At 37.5% G+C, this 26,909-nt stretch overlaps 1 long non-coding RNA gene across 1 annotated transcript; it reads right to left on the minus strand.

Moving 5' to 3' along the window:
• Nucleotides 1-5,215: 5,215 nt before the first annotated feature.
• Nucleotides 5,216-17,748, minus strand: LOC145683255 (uncharacterized). Its single transcript, XR_014130984.1, has 2 exons — nucleotides 17,618-17,748; nucleotides 5,216-5,606 (listed from the first exon to the last, which is right to left on the minus strand). It is a non-coding gene; the product is annotated as an uncharacterized LOC145683255 (long non-coding RNA).
• Between the last annotated feature and the right edge of the window lie 9,161 nt (nucleotides 17,749-26,909).

The raw sequence follows: 26,909 nt of genomic DNA on the forward strand, positions 1-26,909 counted from the left end.
ATGGAAACTGAAAGAATTGTAAGAATAGAACAACATAGCTGGTAAGGACGTTAGGAAGAATTCCACAAGAAATTATCATCTTTGAAGTTGTTTCTATATTGTTCTATAAAAAGCTTTTGCTTCTTAAATATTTAAGTACAGTGGTGTATAATATTTGAGCATGATACAAGGATAAGTCTTAAGTCTTGCAATATTTCCATAAATCATATAGTAGGCGTATCTATATGCCCTGATGACCGTAAGTACAAGGTCAAACTGGGCCAACAGGGACTATTTAACACGTATGCTGCCACTCCGTTAGTATCTTCAGTCAATTTTTAGTGATAATAATGATGAGTGTTGAACAACGTCTGATACGTGACTTGTTACTCTACGGATTCCGACTCGAGCATAACGTTGCGCCAGCAACTCAAAACGTTTTTCATGCTAAACAGGAAGCTGCAGTGAACTACAGTACAGCAACTCGTTGATTCAGAAATTTCTTGCAGGTTGTATACCATTAATGTCGACCTTTATTTCGAACAGTTGGAGCGGATGTACAAGCACTGTCTGTAGGTTGCACTACGTCAGAAATATCCTGGATTAGTGAATCAAAAGTGCGCTTGATTCACGAATCAAAGGAGTCCTGACTTTGCTCCTTTGTATTATTATCGATTTCGGTGCATGGTGCACGTCCTAAAATCAGTAACCAGCAGGAGGTGGAAAAGGTTGTAACTGACTCCTTTCCCTCCAAAGACAAAAGGTGGTATCGACCTGGAATTGAGGAACTGGCAGGCAGGAGAATGTAATTAATCCAACACGACAGGCTGTACTTTCAGTGTTAATTTTCTTCCATTGCACTGTAATAAGTATTAGTGTGTTGTATACCAGAATATTGCAAGACTTATGGCTCAACCTTGCAGTGCACGAAAATGAACATATACTATATTGAGATGATACGAAAGTCATGCGTGTCATGAACGAATATGAGATAGAATACTTGAATCCCTATTGATCAAATTCTTTGTACGCCACTGTTTCAGTACATGCGTTTTCTTTGTCTTTTAGCCAGTTAATTTATATGGAGAATTATGCAATTTTCCTCTTTAAAATAAACTGATTTTAGTTTAATTGATTCTTCCTTAAATCTTGCTAAATGTCCTTTTGGTTTGTTAAAGTGAGTTTGCGCTAATATAAACAAGTAGTTTGAAGTTGACAATTTGCCTGCACAGTTTAACACCCCATAATGCTGGTAGCGATATCTATTAGCGTCAAACAGGCGAGTGATAGTGCAAATAGCAATACAGTAGAGTACCGAAAACTTGGCACTTGATAACCGGGCACTTCGGATAACTTGGCCACATCCTGGCTGGGCGAAAACTAACCCGCCCGCAGACCCGTTCAAGGTCATTCCCAGGAGTTTTTCTGAGATCTGTCCTATCAGTTAAATTTCTGTACAGTGTGTGTTCATTAATTTTCACTTCCATGTATAGTAAAGGCTCTATGCCTTCTTGAAGTACGTACTTTTCTTGTGTTGAAGGGTAATTGAGCAGTTTGTTCTCTGTTGTAATCTCAAGCAATCAATACATACAAGTACAGCAGGGACGTACGCAGGAATTTATTTCGGAAGGGGTCTAAAGCGTTTCGGGGGCTCCAAATACAATTTGAGACTAAATTATACGAAAATTTCTAAAATTGACCCTAAAAGTAGACTACATTTACAAAAAAATCGGGATTTCGGGGGATGCGGGTCCGGACCCCCAGGATCCACCCCCTGCGTACGCCCCTGAAGTACAGTACTGTATTTTCTGAGGAAATACTCGTACTTATTCTTTTTTAAACCCGGGGCCGCGGTGACTCAGTGGAAGAGCGTTCATCTCTGGTGCTTGGGGTCCCGGGTTCGATCCCAGCTCCCGACAAGTGAACTTCGTGGTGGACAAACACCGTGTGCGTGGGTTTTTTCGGGGTTCTCCCTACTTTATCATTCCACCATTTCATTCATTTCTCATTATCACCGTCTCCTTTAACCTAACCGGCATAACCGTGGGACATAAAACTCAAAGATTTCATTTCATTTTCTTTTTTAAACCCCATTCCAGATAACCCGGCGTTTTCACATACTCTGCTACCCTTCGGTCTACATTAGGCCGAGTTTTCGGTACTCTACTGTATTTGTTTCCTTAACTAACTATTATTAGGACTAGTATAAGGCGTAGACTGAGATTAGACGTTCATTATTAGGATCATGCAATTAGCGCCTGTTTGCTCACATGATTACGCTTGAACGAAAATGAATTTTCAAATTCAATTTTTTCTTTTCTTTTTTTCTTTCTTTTTGCATTAGTTAGCAAGACTAATGGTGACATTTTAACTCTTTCCATATAAACAGCTTATTTATACAATTACATATACTACGATATATGCTAAGCGCAGTGGCGGATTTAGAATGTACAAACTGGGGGAGGCAGCCAGAACTCAGACTATGATAGGTATATCATGAGTTTACTATAAACTTTCAAAAATATATAAATAATAGCAAAAATTATTTTGTCACTCAAAAACTGGAGGGCCTAGGCTCCCCTGCCCTGGCGTAGATCCTCCACTGGCTAAGCGCATATTTTATACACTTTAATACAGCTTCTTTCATTAGTTAATAAATTAAATTTCCGAGCTGATTCTGGTTCACAAAGTCAACAACAGACATACAATGAACTCCAACAAAAATGGTTTCAGAAAACTCGAAAAAAATGGATTGATTAGACCATCGAAGACTTTACCCAAACTTGTAACTGCCAATGCTTCAATTAGTCAATCCTTCTTGTGTCCGGGCCTGGTGAGGTTTTCCTACCGTCCATGCGTTCACCAAGAAAAAGGTCTAAATATTATCGAATATGTATCAAGTGTGGCCGCTTGTATCATAGCATTTACGTTAGTTTTTGTTGTTACAAACAAAGGGAAGAAAACTTGCCTAACGTACAACTCTTACCGTACCGATTTATTGAAATTAAGAACCACTAAATAAGTCAAAGTACAAGGTGAGTCAAAAGTCCTTGGACACCTGCATAAGTTTGAAAATCGACGGGGAAAGTAAAAAGTGATGATGGGAACAGAGGTTTGATGAGGGGCAGCAACTTTTGGAGTCTATGTCATTCATGGCCGCCATCTTGAAATCCGCCATTTTGGATTCAAGTCATTTTTTTTAAATGGGAAGAGGGGTGTATGATATCAAATAACACTAGCTTGAGCTCAGGAATTTAGTGGTGTAATTTGTTTCTCTTTTTCTATCTTGTACAGTTTAGAAGTTATCACTTTTTACTTTTCCCGTCGATTTTCAAACTTATGCAGGTGTCCAACGACTTTTGACTCACACTGTATATATTGCACTAGTGATAGTTGGGAGGAGAGGACGAGAGGCACGGCAGTTGGTGAACTTCAGAGGATTCAATCATGAGCCTTGGAGAGATGAGTACCCTATTCTTGAAATTTTCCCCAGTGCTCGATATTTTCCTTAATTATCACAGTAATAAACACAGTAATTGGTTGAAGCAGAAGTAAAAGAAAACTATTAGTCGTTCTCTTAAGGTCTGAGAGTGAAGAAACACACATTGCAATATCAATAGAAACGTTTAACTACAGTTGTGAATTTAAACCTGGCATTTGAATGACGTCCAAACACTCTTGTTCGCTGCAATACGCTGATTGGAAATTTAAAATCTAAATACCATGGTAAAAAGAAAATGAAACAAGACAGAAAAAATATGTCTATCATCTGATAGCACAGTAAACTTATATTCAATTCCTGTACGAAGGTTATAAGCATGCAAGTGAGAAAATCAATCTCGATTTATCAGTATCGTAATATAGGAAGGATTAAGACCAGGGATGGAAAATGAACCGGTTCTTGTGAAAACGCTCCGGACAAGTTCCTATCTTTAGCATGAGTTTTTGGTGCCTGAACCGGTTCAGAAGAGGATCAGAAACGGTTCCTTTTCCATCACTGGTTAAGGCACTTCACCCTACTCTCCCCACCTTAAAAAAATAGGGAATAAGTTAAACACAACGAGGAATATTAAAAAAATGAACAAAGTAAACCAGATAGTATGTACAAAATGATATTCAATATACTACTAATGTTTTGATTTTATATATATATATATATATATGGTGTTGCACAAATGTATCACAATATTTTGGGAACAAATTTCTCACATCAAAATAAGAAAAAAAGTTCATATGAATCTATGCTTAAAAGGGGATAGTTTTTTCGATAATTTTATATCGTAAAGGTCAGGTCCAACGTTACTGTAACAGAGCGGTGCTTAAGCAATTGACCACACAAATTCAAACTCCGATTAGTGTTTTATTACTAGTGTAAACTCTTTAGTCAGTGGAGAGGATGACCTGGATCATAGGTCAGAGTTGATGACGATGGGGTTTGGTGGGTGGTGAGTCAGAGTGGGTCATGGTGGGTCGGATTATGTCACGGTAGGTCGGGGTTATTGGTCAAGTTTTCATTGACCCACGCCATCTCTGGTACATTCCTTACTCCGCAGGACAATTCTTGAACGTAAAACACATTTTTGAATTCTGTTTTAGTAATAGATAGCTAGGGTGATTATCCGGGCCAAGTACGTTAACTGTGTTAATCCTTTAACATGATAGGTAATTGTTACTTTAAGGTGTCTATTCAGATCCCAGTTTCTACGATTGAACACAGATGTGTATAACTATAGAATATTAGAAGTTACAAGTAACACCGTTGAGTAGCAGAAAACACCCTCGAGTGATTGATATTTAGAGAACTAAATTGAAGCTTCAAATCTTTATCCTTTGCACTATCTTTAGCACAGTTTATTTTAAATTAATTTTAAACATTTGTATCACAAACAAGCCTAGTTATAAAACAAAAATGGATCAAAAGATTGCGGTCTTGACCAATAGTTAGTTCTTGGATCAGGGAGCCACAAAATTTTTGAACATCCCCTAATTCGAGATTTCGTATTTTCTACGGAATAAGCACATCACACTGAGTTAAGTGATGTTTTGGGTTTAGCTATACTATATGTAGTTCTCAAGATATAAGATGTACAAGAAAATTTTTGATTGAAACACGACGGATGTTTTGATCCAAAAATTACTACCTGCAACAAAGTTAAGGTTAAAATAAATACTCAAATGAAAATATCGTATGTTTTATAAATTTAATACAACAATTGATAGTCACATACTTCATACATGTTTTGAACTTTTGAACCGTCCTACTTCGTTTCAACACAATAAAACTTCAAACGAAAACAATCTCAATTAAAAGTTTCAAAATAGTATTGACTCATTATTTACGTATGTGCTACATAGGTCTACATCATTTCTCTCTGTCAGCAACGATAGGAACTAAATACATTTAATGACGAGAAAACTCGTCCAGTCTTCCATCAAAATGTCTGCATGGCATTTGCTTTCCTTGTTCCTCCTCGAGATTTCCTACTTGGAAGCGCTTGTGCTGGTGTTTGGCGTTGTAGTTTGATTTCCGTCACTTGGCGTCGCTGTCGTCGAGCCAACTAAAGGAACGTCTGTTCCTGGGCCTGGAGTTGATGGACTTTTCTGAGTCGAAGATGCCTCTTCACAAACTGTCTCGAGTAAAATATAATACATAATGACCATTAATACTATAACAAAATAATTAAATATTAAGGTAACCAAGAACGTTCTGTCGCTTTTTCACCCGCCACCTTCAAACATCGATATGTTACCTAAGACGTACCTGGAAGATCAAGAATAATCCCCACCAGCATCGAGGACCTTTTACCAACGTTCTGGAAGGCCATCGATTCCATCACGATACAACTTTTTAGGCCGTGAAGTGAAGAAGGTACCAAGTGCATTTTGCACCTCTACTTCTGATTTGAACTGACGTCCTCTAAGGTGATTGACCAAGGAAAGGAACAGGTGATAATCGGACGGTGCAATGCAAGTGGGTCCAATCGGCTGTTTTGGAACCGATTCATGGAATGGTAACCAATGATGACAGCGTCGTGGTGCTTTATACATGACCCACTTCTCATCATATGTCAACACCCTGTCCAGAAATGGCTCCTTCCTCAGACGAGACAGCAAAGAAACGTGTCTTCTCGGCTTGCCTTCTGGCCCGGAATCAAATCATGTGGGACACAGACTCAACTTGTAGTGCTTCCTAAGTTGATGGAGGTGCTGATGAATGGTTTCTTCACTCACACAGTCCCAGTTCCTCACATGTGTGGTCACTGTTCGCCTCTATCTCTGTCTGAAAATTTTCATTTTGTACATGTGTTGATATTCCGGCTTGTATCGCGTCTTCGAGTGTTTCGTCAGCGTTCGTAAACTTGTTAAGCTACCGCTGCACTGTCCGCGTAGTCACGATACCCTCACCAAAGGCCAAGCATTCTTCCGCCTCACTGCAGCGGCGTTTGAACCTAGTTTGAACTCGTAAAGCCACGCCCTTATGACGCTCTGTGGAGGTCACATGTTCACTCTGTCCTTACGCAAGTTCACAGTGTAACAGAACTGGATGTACCCACACCAACAACTGACATTTGTCTTATCTCCATTCGCATTCAACTTACGGTATGAGGGAACACAGGCCTCCACAGAAAGCGACAGAACTTTATTGGTTACCTTTATATTTAAGATTAGTCATCAATAAATTATACATATTTCATCCATATGCGGAGAAAGTAAAGTAAAGAAATGACAATTTTTGTTATTATTTTCAAGGTTATACTGAATAGCATTCGCCATTTTGCATTGTCATCCATCAATTTTTATATTAATTAGTATATTACAGAAGAGTTACTAACTAAACTCAGTGTTATAGGTGACAGGGACTTAAATCTGCACAAAAAGATATAAAACTTTAACTGAGATTAAGAAAGACAGGAAACAGATGGAGAGAGAAAAAATGGCCTGTACTCTGGAAGTGTCCTTCGTTAATTTCGTAATATCCAAGTTTACGATAGTAGAATCCACCATGTAGCGAACGTAGAGAGTCATCTGTGGTATCTACCCGTGTAGTGAATAGGCTTCCATTTGAAAAATGTGGATTTGCACAGTGTATAATCTTTGCATAGAACAGGACGCTAGGCACAAGAAAAATTGTTAGTAGAAGTTACAATCGAAGCAGCGACCCCAAGCGCGAGAGGTTCTACTACAAACACCAACGTGGCTCAGAATGAGACAAGTAAAGAAGCAACTAGTTATAATCTAATGTTGTATATGTAGAGAGGGAGGATACGTAAAGCTGTCTAAGAGAACACAGTGTTGCAACTAATATTGGCCATGTGTGTAGCACTAGTCCCAGAACTGTGTACGTTAAATAGCTACTGCACAAGAAGCAAATACCAAATGATGACCTGTGTATCAAGAATAATATCACCATCACAGCTGGAAGAAGGATGTCTTTTACTTTGGTAACAGCGGAATGAAGTGGAGACAGAAGCAGCTATCTACAATTGTCTATAGACTATTATCGACCAGGACATTGAACCTGCCACAAGAAGTGAGTTACATCCTGGAGATGGGCTACTGGAGTTGTCGTGTACAGTGTCAGACTGTCCAGAGTTTTAAAGTTTTGTACCCTACAGACATCATCCATAAAAAATCTCCTGTTCATATGTCCATCATCAGTACCAACCGCATTCCGGTATAAGCTAGGTCCACCCCTAATTGGTGTTGGATACATACATCGAATGATTCATCACGGTTTACGCAGAAATCCTACGGTGTGTCGATAGGACTGTTCTTTCCACCAAGTCAGGACTACATTTTTTCTCAATGCATGAGTTTGATGAGGATGAAGAATATGCGGGACAAGTTTTCTTATTTACCACAGTGTTGTACATGCGTTAAACCGCATTCAAAATACATATTTAGTAATATGGGAAATTTACATTTATGTATAAATTATTGTCATATACATGTTCTAATGATTTATTAAAATCCATATTATAACTAGAAGTACTTTGTTGGAACTACAAATCTTAAGGCATAGCAGATAAAACCTTCTATGAAATGTCTTTTCAAATGGCATCTAAAATGGTGAACATACTCTCAATATGATCATAAGTACCAGTGACCCTGTCACCTCAATTGAAAGTGACCCTAAAAGGTTCATGTTAATTTCGATTTGAGACCAAACGTTATCTTTAGACAAAGATTTACAAAACGTGTGAGTTTTATGATGGAAAATATTTTGTAGTTGCCCAGAACTAGAAAAATAACAAGATGGCCGATATTGCTGTTGTTGCTTTCAAATTTCATCAATAGCTTAAGCGAAAATTGCAATTACCTGATGTCGGCGCGGGATTCTTTTCCTTTATTATTTCTGAGTAGAAATAATAGGTAGATAGGATTATTTTATTTTCAGTGATCTTACTGAGAAATGCGATGAAGGCATGACCTTAATTTCTGGAAGTTGTCTAATGGATGGATTTTTCAGGTATTGCACAAGTGAATACTGCAACGAAAGGATATATGCTTTAAAAAATAATAATATGAGTAGTAGTGGCTGTAGTTTCTAAGATAAACCTGGTTTACGTGTATATAAACCGACGCTAACGTGCTTGCTTCTTGTAGGTGCGCTACAATATGGACTTCCCTTTGCCCTACATCGAAATAGATACGTATAATTCTTGTTTGTAAGACTACGTGGCACAGGTTGTTGCCTATTTTTTACATGAAGAATTGTTTGTATAGCCTTGCGCACCAGAGTGTGTGAATTCGGCCCCAGACGTGGTAAGTGATTGGCTTCACACCCTTTTGATCTTTCCAGGCCAATATATGTAATGACTTCTACATAATGCTTTGCTGTATATTTAGTATTATGGGCAGGACACGCATATTCAGGCTTGAATTCAGCAGCCGTATCAGAGAGGTTGGTCGATATTTTTCCTCGTACAGAAGTAATTTATGGAAATGCCTTTCGCCAAAGAGTCAACCCATTCTAAGTGATCAAACATGTGTCGCTCGACCATCTCCAAAAAAATCTATTTTTTTTTCATGAATGTTTATACTATATCAGGTACTTCAAAACCACGATCATTGGATTTTAAAAACATCTTGTAGCGACGCAGCGGCTGCCGCCATTTTGTCTTTTTTCTCGATTTCAGGCATTTACGTTGTTTTGAATATCTCAGCATGTATTTGCCCTAGCAAATTGAAAATTGCTGGGCGTCTCCAGCTTGTGCAGAGCTAAAACTTTGACCTCTTAACATTTTTGCCTACCAGGGTCTACAGTAGCAACATTTTTTGACATTGAAAACATGTTTGGGAAGAGGAAACAACTGACGTAGAGGTCTGAATATGTGTGTGCATGTAGTACGGGGTCATAAGTTTATACAAAAAAGTTAGCAGACCTGTAGCTGTTCCCAAAGGCCTGAAAAAAAATCGTAAAGTTGCACTGAGAAAAATCCGTTCTCCAGACAGCGGTATATTGTACAAATATGTGGAATCCTTTTGCTCACTACAGAAATCAGTATGGAGCATACGTTATCCATATGCTACATACGCTCTGCCCTTAGATATTACATTGTGCCGTTGCAGGATGTCTGACATCTAACAGTTTTCCGTATATCACATGCATATACTTATGCTACATTCCTCAGCTATATGTTATATACGTCCATTTGTATGTGAGATCCTGACCGCCTACATTGTTTCATACGGAAAGTACGTATAGATGGAACACTTATACAGAAAGTATTATAAAACATGCGTTTTCAGTTATACATTTGCTGTACGTTAAGTCCAAAAACTACAAGAATTACGAATGTGACCTACTTTTTTAAGTATGCCACATACAATTTTTTTCTCAGTGTGGAGAATTATGCCAATTCGGCAAACTTCACTATTCAATATCTCCGATGGGCCTGGATTAAAAAGTATGAAACTTTGGGAATAGTTACTCCTTAAGTATACCATAACACACACAACAGCATTTTGTGATTTTGAGCAGAAAGGGGTCAAAATATTAGGGAATGATGTCATACCGTAGGAGGTGTTTTATTCACAAATTCAACTGGAAACTCTTTGTGAAGTAAAATACAGTAAGATAAATGGTTAGTGCAGTCAAGGCTCTCAAGCTCGTTTCTTTCCTCTGGTTGGACTCACTGTCTTATCCCACCTACAGCAACACTGGCGAAGAATGCCGCTATCAGCAGAAGGCGAGAAAAGTCAAAATGCACACTTGACAAAAAAAAAAGTCCGTAAGTACTCATTGCTGTTTGCTATATCAGTAACACTCAATCATGATTATTCTTGTTTCAACTGTCAACTCATGCAGGAGACTGTTGTCCTTTCGTTTGATCTGTATTCCCCAGTCAGTGAGCGTTACTGTAAACACTGACTGGGGAATGTAGATCAAACGAAAGGACAACAGTCTCCTGCATGAGTTGACAGTTAAAACAAGAATAAACAGAATTGAACATCATTTATATAGCAAGAGAAATTAGTACTTTTTGCCAAATACGCCAGCAAGAGAAATACGTACTTTAATAAATTCTAACAGTAAAAGTCTGGTACCCTTACTACGGGTATCACTATCTCCCACTAAAAGGTCGCCATTGACATCCAAAGTACGTATTTCTGTAACTCTAATCTTTGAATAGTAAAAGACCCTCCGTCATAAGTTTAATTATTTTATTATCAATTGCTAGAGGATACTATTGTTATTGCCCTATTTGTTTGTCATATCTTCCCTGTCTGTCATATCTCTGCTATCTTGAGAATGGTGATTGAAAGTTTTGGTGTTTGACACTCCAGTCCGCATAGAAAAGTACACTAATCAGCCAAACGATAGACCACTGATCCCAAGGGTTCACTTCCGATAAGGATCAAACACATCATTTGTTAACAATTTTTGTAGGGAACCCATAAGTTCGTATCCGGTAAAAATTCCATTAGCTTATCATATCCTTACCATTGTAACATGCTCTTGTTAGTCCTGATCTCGATGCGAGGCAGTAAAGCATCTTGATGCAACGCTAGGAACCTGGATTTATTTTCGTGGTGATCCCGATAAATTTTCTATCGTCTCCTCTCCTACATATAATGTGTGTAACTGGGAGAGGGAAGGAAGTCTTGGCGTCGTATGATCACCCATCGCCAATATGATCGCGAGGTGAAGAAATTATCGAGCTCTACATCTGCATCCACCTCTAGATCCCATGACATGGAGCTTTGCACGAGGGATACTTTTACCTCCATGACATGGAGCTTTGCACGAGGGATACTTTTACCTCCATGACATGGAGCTTTGCACGAGGGATACTTTTACCTCCATGACATGGAGCTTTGCACGAGGGATACTTTTACCTCCATTGCTAGACATTATCTTGTTTCAGTGCATTTAACATTTCTAAAGGTAATGGAAACATATATTTAGAGCAGTGAATCGTAGTTGTTTTACTATTAAACTCATGAACAAATAACTTTTAGGTAAATCCGACTAAACGCTAACCTAACGCTAAAGATCTCAAAATTGTGAGAGAACTGAAGGATATTAAAAAGGTATATTAAATTTATGTGTCTTATTTTGTTCGAATGTTATCAGAGTGTAGTGATGGGCAAATTGCGTGCTAATCGGAGTTATGTTCCTGTCCAACGCGACTGTTTTTCCGTGCTGTGTCTAATACTACCTCTGTGAAACAATCTAGTGTAGTTCTGTTTCCTTCGTGACATGCGTGTTTTCAAAAAGTGAAATGTGTTCAATTGGAGGTAAAATGGTGCTCCCTCATATTGCCGGAACTAGTCAACGGGAAGCATCAGTCAACGGGACCAGAGTATCACAGAGGTCATCTAAATCAGGTAGACCATTCCACCAACTCATTCGATACTCATAGCATGATGCGAAGCCACAAACAGTATGGTGGACTAGCCCCGTAGTGGACAACCACGAATTGAAACTTCCTGGGCCATGAGTATTGATGTCGTTCCGACGGTTACACTTAGTTGAGGACGATCAACTCGAAAGATTGCACAATTGGCTGGTGTGAGCCCTATGTCTGCTCCAGAATTTTGTCACGTGAACAATATCATCCTTACAAAACGCATTTGACGCACGGTTACATTGGGATTACAGATAGAAGAACATAATTCTGTAAATGGCCCCAGCATACACGATTACATTATCCAAATCTAGAACCTGATGTTCTATTCAGTGATTAGGCTACTTTCCATCTTAAAAGTACAGTCAACAGATACAACGCTGGGTACTGGTCTATTGATAATTCCCACATAGCAGTGGAAGCTCATCAAACTGATCCTCGAGTGGATGTGAGGTATGAAATAAACGTTAATGTTTCATTAGGCCCCGTTTTCCTACTTAGCAGATAAACATCAGACTAGTACCTATATTCTGGTGACCACGCTGCTGCAGGATTTAGATGACATGCTCTTTGAATCGAGACTTTTATCTTATTTCTAGTACGATGGAGCACCGCCACATTACGGCCTACAGTATGACAGTGGAAAAATGAAGTGCTTCCTAGTCAATGGATTGGTCGTAGGTGTTCTGTGGAACAGTCTCCCAAGTCACTTGACCTAAATTCAGTAGACTTCTACCTATGGAGGTATATAAACTCAGCTAAGAATCAAACCAGAACAAGAACCGTTGATCATCTAAAAGCACGTGTGTAGATAAAATACGCCCGAAGCATTGTGTCGTATCTGTCGTAGTATAGAACGCCGTATCAACATGTGCTACGAGCAGAAGTGAAACCAATTGGAACACTTGTTGCAGAAGTGCCCAGAAGTAATGCGTCTGGAAGCGTACCATGTGTGCATGAAGTAGGTAAACTTATTTTCAGTAACGGGTACAGAATGTCCAGTGAACTTTGTAAGTAACAATATCCGATGAATTTTAACAGCCTTATACGATTTTCACAACCAACTTAACACTCATTAGGAATTTTGAAGGGATTATATGAATTAAGAATTTTAGTTTAATATCGGACATAAAATATATTTCATCATACCAGAAGTATAAAATATACGAGAGCATACGAAAATGTACTACGAGTAATGACATATGAAATGGAAAGAGACGAAAGTTTTTTAAAAATATGTAGTTTTTAATCTAAAATGGTGAAAGTTACTCAATTACTAGAAATTCGGACCCCTACGTTAAATGTTTCCAATTAAGAAACCTGTTGGAGCGGAGCAGCCGAAAATGTTAGAAAGACCATGCACATCGTTCTGGCAGGGAACCTACAACGCTTGGAATTCCTTTCCCAGTAATGCTGTGTTGTTGTTATTATGAGGATCTAAGGTAACAGTCTTACGAATTGGCAACGTTGTCTTTTCGTTTAATATGTAGAATCGATGCTTACGTCTCCATTAAACCTGAATCAGTCAATCATTTAACGTGTAGAATCGATGCTAAATTCCCCATTAAACCTCAATCAATCAATCATTTAACATGTAGAATCAATGCTAAAGTCCCCATTAAACCTCAATCAATCATTTAACATGTAGAATCGATGCTTACGTCCCCATTAAACCTCAATCGATCAATCATTTAACATGTAGAATCGATGTTAAAGTCCCCATTAAACCTCAATCAATCAATCATTTAACATGTAGAATCGATGCTTACGTCCCCATTAAACCTCAATCGATCAATCATTTAACATGTAGAATCGATGTTAAAGTCCCCATTAAACCTCAATCAATCAATCATTTAACATGTAGAATCGATGCTTACGTCCCCATTAAACCTCAATCAATTAATCATTTAACATGTAGAATCGATGCTTACGTCCCCATTAAACCTCAATCAATCAATCATTTAACATGTAGAATCGATGCTAAAGTCCCCATTAAACCTCAATCAATTAATCATTTAACATCACAGAGGTTCATACCAGTCTCAGCCTAAACGGCTGGTGCGATTAGAATAAAAAACACTCAGTTTAGAATTAAAACCACATATTTAGAACAAAATTTATCACTTTTTATTTTTTTATCTCTACTCATAACGAAATTAGTCTATATATACGGACTTTTCACACACTCTGTATAACTAGGATATGTGATTTTTTCTCGAGAAACTTACGATAGTACAACGTAAATAATATATATATATATATGAGGGGTGTACGAAGTGTGTTCAAAAAGTATCGAACCTTATTTTTCCCGCGTAAACCAATGAAGTGCAGGAGACTTTCTTCAGTGTAGATTTAGAGGGGACACTCATGCGTAGTCGTGAATTTTTCCTCGCCCACAGAAGGCGTCAGTCAGTGGCAGTCAGTCAGTCAACGAGTGAAGGAGTGTAGGAAGCGGTTGTCAGATTTCAGTTTTCTATTAAATAACAAAAAAGTTAAGCATCGATATTGCATCAAATTTTGCCAAAAGTTTGGCGATACCCAAGCGGAAACCATTTAATCGGATCGGTACATTCAATTCTAAACGAGAATTAGGGCATGAGGAAATTTGATTCAGGATTCCTCGCCAAACACAACATTCCTGTATGTTGTCAGACTCCCTACTCACCCGACATTGCTCCGTGTGACTTTTGGTTATTTCCCAAGCTGAAAATACCACTAAAAGGGATCCGATTTGAGTCAAGAGAAGACATCATGCGGAATGCGACAGCACAGTTGCTCACCACTCCAAAAATTGCCTTCCAGAAATGTTTCCAACGACGACTGGAGCGCTGGGGGAAGCGTGTGAATTACCAAGGAGACTACTTTGAAGGGAATTAATGTTTCTGATTTCCAAATCAATAAATCAATATTTTTGCCAACCAAACTATCGACACTTTCCGAACACACCTCGTATGTATGTATTCAATGATTCAATGATTCACAAAATTCGAAGACGTTTTACGAAATTTTTGGGACATTTTTAACACTGCGGTAAACACAGCTCAGACGGATTCCAACATCAAAAAGTAGGGCTGATTGGAAAACTTAAGACAAACTACACGGCGTATTACAGCGTTTCCCAATCTCTTTCAACTTGCGGCACACTACGGGTGTTACTTGGATTCTCGCGGCACACTTAGATACTATTATTTCTAAATATAAAACACAGTGGTATTTTTTGATTATTGATCTCCTTCTCACAAAGAAGAAAGCTCTGTCACTGTTTTTTTTTTCGTGGTAAATCATTATGCTTATTTTTCATTCTAATTTTAAAATAGAAAACAATTGCAATGAAATATTGGATTCAGATTTTTAAAAATACGCTTTCTTTTTGAAAACTGTATCCAACCTTTTACTAAGAAGGAAGATCACTAAGTAACGAACGAACAAACAAATCTCTTTTACTTTTAAAACACAAATGTAGGTAATTTGTTGAAAGGATTGAACGAAATTTAAAATTTTAAAGTTACGAAATAGTCTGCAACAATAAAGAAGCAATAATGGTCATTTTCAACATTAGAAATGTACAGAATGGTAACCCGGTATGAAACTTAAAATTGTAGATTCATAGTAGAGTTTCATAGTAATGTGAAATTCAAACATACATTTTTCCCTAGGTTTTGCAATTTGATTGCTATAAAATTAATAATTTTGTTTCGATTTCTCGCGGCACACTACTGGCCCATTCACGGCACACCAGTGTGCCGCGGCACACCGGTTGGGAAACGCTGGCGTATTATATCAAAAGTTAATAGTTTATTAAAATTTAATGAAAATCTGAATTTGTCTATTCACTTCGACTAATTTGAACATCAAAATTCAGATAGGTTGAAGGTGACAAAGAAAGCATACACTATTTCATAATAAATCTAAAGAAAGTAAGAAATTTATCCCTGAAATACACAGGATCTTCAGGGAATAAACTGACAAGCTTCTTATATGTGTTCAAACTATATACAAGAAAGAAATTCTTCTTCTATTTTAGTCAGAAACGCCTAATTACAGAGTTGTTTTAAATTAATTGGTGGTAGGGTGGCTAGACTAAATAAAAGAACCCATGAACGCCGCACACATATTCGGCACCTCAATACATGAGGAATATTTATCTGAGACTTCGGTTGCAAACGCCTAAGAGTGAAGTTGAGACCAACTCAAAGTATCCACGCAATGACCAATTTCACCATTTACGTTCAATTAGCCCATTCTTTTTAATTACGGGTTTCTGACTAAAATCGCGGATTTTTTTTCTTGTATTAAAGTCCTCAACATGTATACAAAGTTTGTCGGTTTATTGCCGGAATACCCCATGTATTTAAAAAAATTGGTAAATTCTGTTCTTCAGTCACGATCGATTTAAACCCACAAGAGACTAACCCACAAGAGACACACAAGAGAAAATTATTTTCCTATTAATAATGTACACGAGGAAACGTCCACGCTGGAATAAATTTACCTCCGGTGTCTGTGTCTGTGTGTGTGTGCCATTGATATTTAATGGAAACACACTCAGATTACAAGTCTGAGTTGGCAATGGTCAGGCAGCAACCGCAGTTTCGGACTGTTGACGGTGATATGTTAGGGCAAATTCCATACTGTGTCTGAAGCAGGACTGCAGTGTGCAATGGACTGGGCAGACGGTGATAGTATAAAATAGGTGACCATTCTGTCTTCCAAAGATATGGGTTTTCTTAAGTCAGTTTTGTGGACTCTGAAATACACTTCACAATGCTTACGGTATGCAATTTCACTGTTATATCTCACTCTTTTAAATTCATTTGCTAAGTTATTTATCTGCGAGCTATGAATTTTGGAATTTTTGAATTGTAACTCCAGTTACTTATAACGTTAATATTGATAAAACAGTAACACAATTACATTTGCAATGTTCATGTTTACACAGCTCCGTTCAATCTATTAGTCCAATGCATTAACTTAAAGAACATCAATGATACTGCAACAGTGTAAACTCAACAGGTGTTGTCGACAGTGGCGTATTTACGATTTTGTTTCGAGGGGGGCTTTGCTAACTTTCGGGGGAGCCTTTGCCTGAAAATGTGAAAATTCTGCAAGATATTTCATATACTTTACTATAGTAAGTAAGATTTCGGGGGAGGCTTAAGCTCGGAAACCCCCTTTAAATACGCCACTGGTTGTTGGATTTGGAGATTTAAATGTACTAAAACAAGAATTGGAGTAGTATCGAACATGATAGTTTTAGTAAAACTATTGTTCTTTGTGAACAAAATACCCAACAAACAAAACTTTTATTGTATTGTAAAATTATAATAATTTGTGATTTCATATATGAAAATAATAAAGTAGAGTATTCTTAAAGAGTTAAAAGCCTGCAATTAATTAAAAGTAGCTACAAAAGTAGCGTGTCGCCCAAGGTCACCCATGTTGTGGTTTGCAAGGGAGGGGCAAGTAAAGCCACGTTTCAAAAATAGTTTCAAATTTTGCTGTAACTAATGTAAAAATTCTATTGTGTTTTCGATATTCGCAAGTACAATTTCCTCTTAGGGGGGGGCGAGCGTCCCACCTTGCCCCCCCCCCTGATGGGCGCCAATGGTGCAGCCCAACTTGAAATTTCGGTAGCGAGGGCATTTAAAAATCGTCCAATCCAGACTTGTATCCCAATATGGCAACACTGCGCTAAACACCCAAATAAGGATGAAACTACATTTCCTTTTTGACCAACTAAACGGTCAGATACAGCTAGTAACAAATAGATGGAAAGTGATTACCTGTAGGTTTAAAAGTGCAGAGAAGTAAAACTATTGCTATTAGACAGTTAAGGATGGAATGCCTCATCTCGATGTAGAGATGGTTTCAGTTTGCGGACGGTTGAAATCAAAGTGTAGAAACGAGGTTCTATATATAGTGTATGTTCCTTTCATAATAATCTTCTTCTGTAGTTATGACAAAGGAGCATGAAATGTGTTGACAATGGTGGAACAAACAAGACGCAACGGATGCTTCACAAACAATACTAATAAAAGCTTCTGGGAGTCTAAGAGGTAGATTAATAGGAGAAATGATGACTACCAAAGATTTACAACAAATAGTACACGCTGAATTCCTAATAAATTGCGGAAGGCATTCCTCAGTGGAGTAGATACATTTTACTGTTTCTTCCTACGGTTCAAGCTTTAGTCTTCACAATTTCTTCAAACACAGCTTTGGTCTTTTTCAAACTTATCTGCAGCGATACCTCTAGTCAGTAGCGGATCCACTGCGAGGGCAGGGGCCGCGGTGGCTTAGTGGAAGAACAATCACCTCTGGTTCCTTGGTTCGATTCCAGCTCGCGTTAAAAGAGCTTTTGATGAACAAACACCGTGTACGTGGGGTTTCTCGGGGATCTCCCGTTTCGTCCCAGTTTCTTCATTCCACCATTTCATTCATTTGTCATCATCATCGTCTCCTTTAGCCTATACAGCATAGCATATCCGTGGGACATAAAACTCAAAGATTTCATTCCATTTTTTTTCTTTTGAGTTCAGTAGGTTTAGCGATAGAGAAACCCACATGTACTCCTTCGCAAAGAATACCATACAAAGGGAAAGACATTAACGTCGTTTATAACACGTTAAACTGACATGTGGCACGGTCAATGCACAAGGGAATCAAGTGCACTTCTGGTCTTTCCAGGCATTGTAAATAACTTTAATTATATATATCCCTTTATCGTACAACTTTGGTGATTCTAGTTGATTCCATTGTGCTGTGAATACTCTATGTGGCTCAACAACGCTACACGGTAGTTGATACAACGAGCACTTGCTAAGAGCTCGAAGTGGAGGAATGGTATTCAACTACTTTGTACGAAATTAGGTTTACGAACCGGAACTCCTTTATATATAGTACGTTCGAAAATGAGTTGTACTTGGGCTGCTATTCGAGTGTAATAAACAGTTGAACGTCATCCGATGGTTAGTTTAGATAGTAGAATGAGTTTAAAATTCTTCCGCCTAGCTGCAGTATGACAACAGGAGGGAATAGAAAACACGAGAAGCATGGCAGAGAAGACCGTGAACAAGTGTGTATGTGATGCAACGGAGAGTGATACGCCTGATCAAACGTGGCTCATGCGTAAAATGCGTTCTCCGTGGGTATCCTACATTCTTATTGTCCTGCAGAAACAATAACTTGTTATAATGTGTAAGGAATCATTACATCTGTACAATAAAGATCTTGAAATTATTTTTTTCCGGCGTCTCTTGACTGATGATGAGTTTATGTTCTTGTCTGAGGCAACACACAAAAGAAAAACATAATAAATGAAGTGGAAACACGTGGATGTCCCAGCGCCGAGAAAGATAAGGTGAATGAGAATGGGTGGTTGACAATAGGCTGTCCATGACTGAGCAAGAAAATTTCCTGAGAAATGGGAAAACTGTCCAGTTGGGTGGGGATTAGAGATGTACTCCGGCAATTAAAGTATGTTCGCCCACCGTAGTCCAAATCATTATTGAACGACCCTGTCTATCTTCCATCCATTCATACGAGATCATAAATGTTAGTGGTGCCCACCCCCCTTATGTCCATGACGCACCCCTCCAATTGTCCATGAAAAAAATCTTCTTTTCGATTAATTTTGACACCCCCTCAAACATAGGCTATTTATATAGATTTTACCCCCCAAATATTTCAATGACGCAGTTTGCGTCATAACCCCCTCTGTGGGCACCCCTGTAAATGTCAAGAGCTATTGATGAAATGTCATCAATTTTAGTCAGGAATTAGAAGATCAAAAGTTAGAAGTTGAGTTTGTTGACAGGCCCGTATCCAGGGGGGTCTAGGGGGCCGCCCCCCTAAATTTTTGCTGGCCCCCCTAAAATTTTCACGGTAGGCGTGCAATTGAACTATAATATGGTGATGAACTATGTTATGGTTGGATCGGGCCCCCCTAACTTCATCCGCCCCCCCCCTACATTTTTGGACTGGCTACCAGCCTGTTTGTTGATAGAGGTAGAGAAAGTTCGGGTATTATGGTATACCATTTTTGTCTCGCTTGAAACTGAGTTGATAATTGCACATTGAAACAAAAAGGAAAACAAGTATACACCTTACATATTTGGCTTTATTTATGCGTATCTTGATAAAGAAGTTTCGTTACAGGGGTGGGCAAAATTTATAATTTGTAAAGAAACCACTTTGGAGGGTAATATGAAATAGTCGGGTAATATGGAATACCAAATTCTATATAAAAGAGAAATGAGTTTTCTGTTGAACATACAGTGAATACAGTGACAATATATGAAAATTCTAAATGCCAAGCCATAACTGAATGTGATTGCTTGCAAAAGTCATAAATATAACACTGTGCTTCAGTCAGTACTTGTGTGCTCACATTAAACATGATGAAACCTGGACCCAAGCTCAATACTTGTATCATCAGAAAATTCGCTGTAATAATAATAATAATAAAAAAAATACACTTAGCATTGTTGTCATCAAAAATGTATGTTTAATTGTCCAATACCGATAGATATTTTTCTAATCGGAATACCATACTGAATGCAGAATACCATGCTTTTCTTGCGGGTATTCCATATTGCCCTGCACGCCACCTTGGAAGCGAAAGCGCTGTAAAACGCATTTGAAGGCGTATAGGATAATGACGCTTCTCAAATTACCACTCTGTATATCCAACAACAATGTAAACAAAGAATTGTTGTTCTATTACATTTCAATAGGAAAATACAGGTTGTAAAACACTTACCTGTAAAAGTTTTCACGAATAAGAAATCAGATTTTCACGCCTACCAACACAACGAATGTCACAATCACAAGGAGACTGACTGTAGAGCATCATGGGAACGTGAGGTAGTAGTTTCTTTCATCTTCGTTTAAATGTAATACATCACAGGTGAGATAATCAGGTATTCCATATTATCCGACTATTCCATAATACACGAACTTCCTCTATATTAAAACCCGAAGCAATAGAAATTCACTGTAAATCCCTGTTTCAATGTTCATTTGCATAGAGCAAAAAACGATAACAGATAGCGAGAAGTAGTGTTCTTGGAATCAATTAAACGCTTGCTAACGTCCTCGTTGAATCTATCATTTCTACTTCTTACCATTTGCTTTTTGCTCAGCACCCTCATAAGTCCATCATTATGCGTTTTCTTTTCCAGCCTTGCAACTCATTTTTAGAATTTCCCTCTGATAAACGAATAGTAAAATGTTTCTCTATATTACCACTCGGATCAATATTTAGGTGACGTTCTACAGATGACAACACTAAGGAAGCTAAAATACATTGGTTGAGTATTGTGACTATTTGCGGTATAAACACCCGCTAATTTGTGTACTTCTCTGAACAGAATAAACAGAACAATCGTGAAAAGTTAGAATGTTCACGTTCAACAAGACTCGACTTCGGGTGTAAGAGCTGCAATGCTTTAACTCTTCACTTAGTTATAGTTTCCTTGAATTTCTTAGTTCTGTACCATTGTCCGTGACTATTTAAGAATCTGCCCATAAATGCATGAAACAATTTTCAAGACATTTAATTATGGAAGTACCCGTGGCAACACTTAGACAGTATGCTTTTGGATATCGTCTGTAAACATCAAGAACGGTTAACAAAAAACTTTCCCCTTTTAGGTCCTGAGACATTTGGTCATACAAATCACTTGATATTAGCTCACCCTTCCTCTTTGTTGTGACTGGTTGCACAGGGGAGGCAATGGGTATCTAGTGTGATTTTGTCTTTGTACATACTTGGCTGTCCCTTACATGATCACTAATGACCGGATTTGTATGTAATTACATATTTTTTCCTTCATATGTAGGTTCGTCAAATCCTTAAATGTTTGTGATTCACACCTGTACGGTGCTTCAACTCAAGTTTCATATTACATATTTTTACGTATTTTGGCCAATATTACATATATCTATGGTTTCTACACATTTTTTCATAAAACTGTCTTAAAATTTTGCTTTTACTGAAATTTTAATCTTATATATAAAAGAGAACGCACAAATCCTTTGTTCCCTCATCACGCTAATACGGCTGAACCAATTTCTTTCATTTTTGGGGGGTTATTAGGATTTGGACCCTAGATGGTTTTTATCATATCACTTTAATTTTTAATTACCAGTGTCATGAGATAATTGACCATTCAAGTGTCCATAACGTACAAATCCTTTGTTAGTTCATCATAGGTAAAAATAAACGTATTTATATGCAACCCGCATGACCGTGTCACTCGGCGGGTTAACATAAATGACAGGCGATATAATGTTAACATTTACTGCAATCTACTATGGTTTTTATCATATCACTTGAAAGCGAAAAAGTAAAAATTATCTAAGTAACAACGTTTATTGCGTTCCGGGGTGACCGCAGCCAAGCGGGGCGGGTTAACATAAATGACAGGCGATATAATGTTAACATTTACTGCAATCTTCTATGGTTTTTATCATATCACTTGAAAGCGAAAAAGTAAAAATTATCTAAGTAACAAAGTTTATTGCGTTCCGGGGTGACCGCAGCGAAGCGGGGTGAACGCTGCTAGTTTAAAATAAAAATAATAAACTCTCAAACTGTGCAAGGCTTGCATCTAGATTCAATTTTGTCATGTCTATTTTTTCGTTTCTTTACCGAAAGAGAAATTTCTCTCTCTTTTTTTTTATTTGTCAAATATGTTTCGCAGAATTTTCGCCGATAACAAAAGAAATATAAGAAGAAACTGCTTTTAGTATTTAAATTTGTATATTACGTATAATTCATTTCAAGATTGGGTTGTGGTGACGGATGCGCATTTAGTGTAAAAGGTTCTAGATTTGAAAAGGTACAACACCACACCACATGAGATTTCTGATGTACAAATGCAGTATGCATTGCTTTTCTCGGGGCTTTCCTGTTTCTCTCTAGCTGATTCACATCTTCCTTCATTCGCGTCTGATTTTCATTATCCTGTATCTAGATTCAATTTTGTCATGTCCATCTTTTCGTTTCTTTACCGAAAGAGAAATTTCTCTCTCTCTCTTTTTTTTTTATTTGTCAAACCATGTTTCGCGGAATTTTCGCCGATAACAAAAGAATTATAAGAAGAAACTGCTTTTAGTATTTAAATTTGTATATTGCGTATAATTCATTTCAAGATTGGGTTGTGGTGACGGATGCGCATTAAGTGTAAAAGGTTCTAGATTTGAAAAGGTACAACACCACACCACATGAGATTTCTGACGTACAAATGCAGTATGCATTGCTTTTCTCGGGGCTTTCCTGTTTCTCTCTAGCTGATTCACATCTTCCTTCATTCGCGTCTGATTTTCATTATCCTGTATCTAGATTCAATTTTGTCATGTCTATCTTTTCGTTTCTTTACCGAAAGAGAAATTTCTCTCTCTCTCTTTTTTTTTTTTATTTGTCAAACCATGTTTCGCGGAATTTTCGCCGATAACAAAAGAATTATAAGAAGAAACTGCTTTTAGTATTTAAATTTGTATATTGCGTATAATTCATTTCAAGATTGGGTTGTGGTGACGGATGCGCATTTAGTGTAAAAGGTTCTAGATTTGAAAAGGTACAACACCACACCACATGAGATTTCTGACGTACAAATGCAGTATGCATTGCTTTTCTCGGGGCTTTCCTGTTTCTCTCTAGCTGATTCACATCTTCCTTCATTCGCGTCTGATTTTCATTATCCTGTATCTAGATTCAATTTTGTCATGTCTATCTTTTCGTTTCTTTACCGAAAGAGAAATTTCTCTCTCTCTTTTTTTTTATTTGTCAAACCATGTTTCGCGGAATTTTCGCCGATAACAAAAGAATTATAAGAAGAAACTGCTTTTAGTATTTAAATTTGTATATTGCGTATAATTCATTTCAATATTGGGTTGTGGTGACGGATGCGCATTTAGTGTAAAAGGTTCTAGATTTGAAAAGGTACAACACCACACCACATGAGATTTCTGACGTACAAATGCAGTATGCATTGCTTTTCTCGGGGCTTTCCTGTTTCTCTCTAGCTGATTCACATCTTCTTTCATTCGCGTCTGATTTTCATTATCCTGTATCTAGATTCAATTTTGTCATGTCTATCTTTTCGTTTCTTTACCGAAAGAGAAATTTCTCTCTCTTTTTTTTTTTTATTTGTCAAACGATGTTTCGCGGAATTTTCGCCGATAACAAAAGAATTATAAGAAGAAACTGCTTTTAGTATTTAAATTTGTATATTACGTATAATTCATTTCAAGATTGGGTTGTGGTGACGGATGCGCATTTAGTGTAAAAGGTTCTAGATTTGAAAAGGTACAACACCACACCACATGAGATTTCTGACGTACAAATGCAGTATGCATTGCTTTTCTCGGGGCTTTCCTGTTTCTCTCTAGCTGATTCACATCTTCCTTCATTCGCGTCTGATTTTCATTATCCTGTATCTAGATTCAATTTTGTCATGTCTATCTTTTCGTTTCTTTACCGAAAGAGAAATTTCTCTCTCTCTTTTTTTTATTTGTCAAACCATGTTTCGCGGAATTTTCGCCGATAACAAAAGAATTATAAGAAGAAACTGCTTTTAGTATTTAAATTTGTATATTGCGTATAATTCATTTCAAGATTGGGTTGTGGTGACGGATGCGCATTTAGTGTAAAAGGTTCTAGATTTGAAAAGGTACAACACCACACCACATGAGATTTCTGACGTACAAATGCAGTATGCATTGCTTTTCTCGGGGCTTTCCTGTTTCTCTCTAGCTGATTCACATATTCCTTCATTCGCGTCTGATTTTCATTATCCTGTATCTAGATTCAATTTTGTCATGTCTATCTTTTCGTTTCTTTACCGAAAGAGAAATTTCTCTGTCTCTCTCTTTTTTTTTTATTTGTCAAACCATGTTTCGCGGAATTTTCGCCGATAACAAAAGAATTATAAGAAGAAACTGCTTTTAGTATTTAAATTTGTATATTGCGTATAATTCATTTCAAGATTGGGTTGTGGTGACGGATGCGCATTTAGTGTAAAAGGTTCTAGATTTGAAAAGGTACAACACCACACCACATGAGATTTCTGACGTACAAATGCAGTATGCATTGCTTTTCTCGGGGCTTTCCTGTTTCTCTCTAGCTGATTCACATCTTCCTTCATTCGCGTCTGATTTTCATTATCCTGTATCTAGATTCAATTTTGTCATGTCTATCTTTTCGTTTCTTTACCGAAAGAGAAATTTCTCTCTCTTTTTTTTTTTATTTGTCAAACCATGTTTCGCGGAATTTTCGCCGATAACAAAAGAAATATAAGAAGAAACTGCTTTTAGTATTTAAATTTGTATATTGCGTATAATTCATTTCAAGATTGGGTTGTGGTGACGGATGCGCATTTAGTGTAAAAGGTTCTAGATTTGAAAAGGTACAACACCACACCACATGAGATTTCTGACGTACAAATGCAGTATGCATTGCTTTTCTCGGGGCTTTCCTGTTTCTCTCTAGCTGATTCACATCTTCCTTCATTCGCGTCTGATTTTCATTATCCTGTATCTAGATTCAATTTTGTCATGTCTATCTTTTCGTTTCTTTACCGAAAGAGAAATTTCTCTCTCTCTTTTTTTTTTATTTGTCAAACCATGTTTCGAGGAATTTTCGCCGATAACAAAAGAAATATAAGAAGAAACTGCTTTTAGTATTTAAATTTGTATATTGCGTATAATTCATTTCAAGATTGGGTTGTGGTGACGGATGCGCATTTAGTGTAAAGGGTTCTAGATCTGAAAAGGTACAACACCACACCACATGAGATTTCTGACGTACAAATGCAGTATGCATTGCTTTTCTCGGGGCTTTCCTGTTTCTCTCTAGCTGATTCACATCTTCCTTCATTCGCGTCTGATTTTCATTATCCTGTATCTAGATTCAATTTTGTCATGTCTATCTTTTCGTTTCTTTACCGAAAGAGAAATTTCTCTCTCTCTTTTTTTTTATTTGTCAAACCATGTTTCGCGGAATTTTCGCCGATAACAAAAGAATTATAAGAAGAAACTGCTTTTAGTATTTAAATTTGTATATTGCGTATAATTCATTTCAAGATTGGGTTGTGGTGACGGATGCGCATTTAGTGTAAAAGGTTCTAGATTTGAAAAGGTACAACACCACACCACATGAGATTTCTGACGTACAAATGCAGTATGCATTACTTTTCTCGGGGCTTTCCTGTTTCTCTCTAGCTGATTCACATATTCCTTCATTCGCGTCTGATTTTCATTATCCTGTATCTAGATTCAATTTTGTCATGTCTATCTTTTCGTTTCTTTACCGAAAGAGAAATTTCTCTCTCTCTTTTTTTTTTTATTTGTCAAACCATGTTTCGCGGAATTTTCGCCGATAACAAAAGAATTATAAGAAGAAACTGCTTTTAGTATTTAAATTTGTATATTGCGTATAATTCATTTCAAGATTGGGTTGTGGTGACGGATGCGCATTTAGTGTAAAAGGTTCTAGATTTGAAAAGGTACAACACCACACCACATGAGATTTCTGACGTACAAATGCAGTATGCATTGCTTTTCTCGGGGCTTTCCTGTTTCTCTCTAGCTGATTCACATCTTCCTTCATTCGCGTCTGATTTTCATTATCCTGTATCTAGATTCAATTTTGTCATGTCTATCTTTTCGTTTCTTTACCGAAAGAGAAATTTCTCTCTCTCTTTTTTTTTTATTTGTCAAACCATGTTTCGCGGAATTTTCGCCGATAACAAAAGAAATATAAGAAGAAACTGCTTTTAGTATTTAAATTTGTATATTGCGTATAATTCATTTCAAGATTGGGTTGTGGTGACGGATGCGCATTTAGTGTAAAAGGTTCTAGATTTGAAAAGGTACAACACCACACCACATGAGATTTCTGACGTACAAATGCAGTATGCATTGCTTTTCTCGGGGCTTTCATGTTTCTCTCTAGCTGATTCACATCTTCCTTCATTCGCGTCTGATTTTCATTATCCTGTATCTAGATTCAATTTTGTCATGTCTATCTTTTCGTTTCTTTACCGAAAGAGAAATTTCTCTCTCTCTTTT

Source organism: Thermobia domestica, chromosome 4, assembly GCF_964235325.1.
Source record: "Thermobia domestica chromosome 4, izTheDome1.hap1.1, whole genome shotgun sequence".
Lineage (NCBI taxonomy): Eukaryota > Metazoa > Arthropoda > Insecta > Zygentoma > Lepismatidae > Thermobia > Thermobia domestica.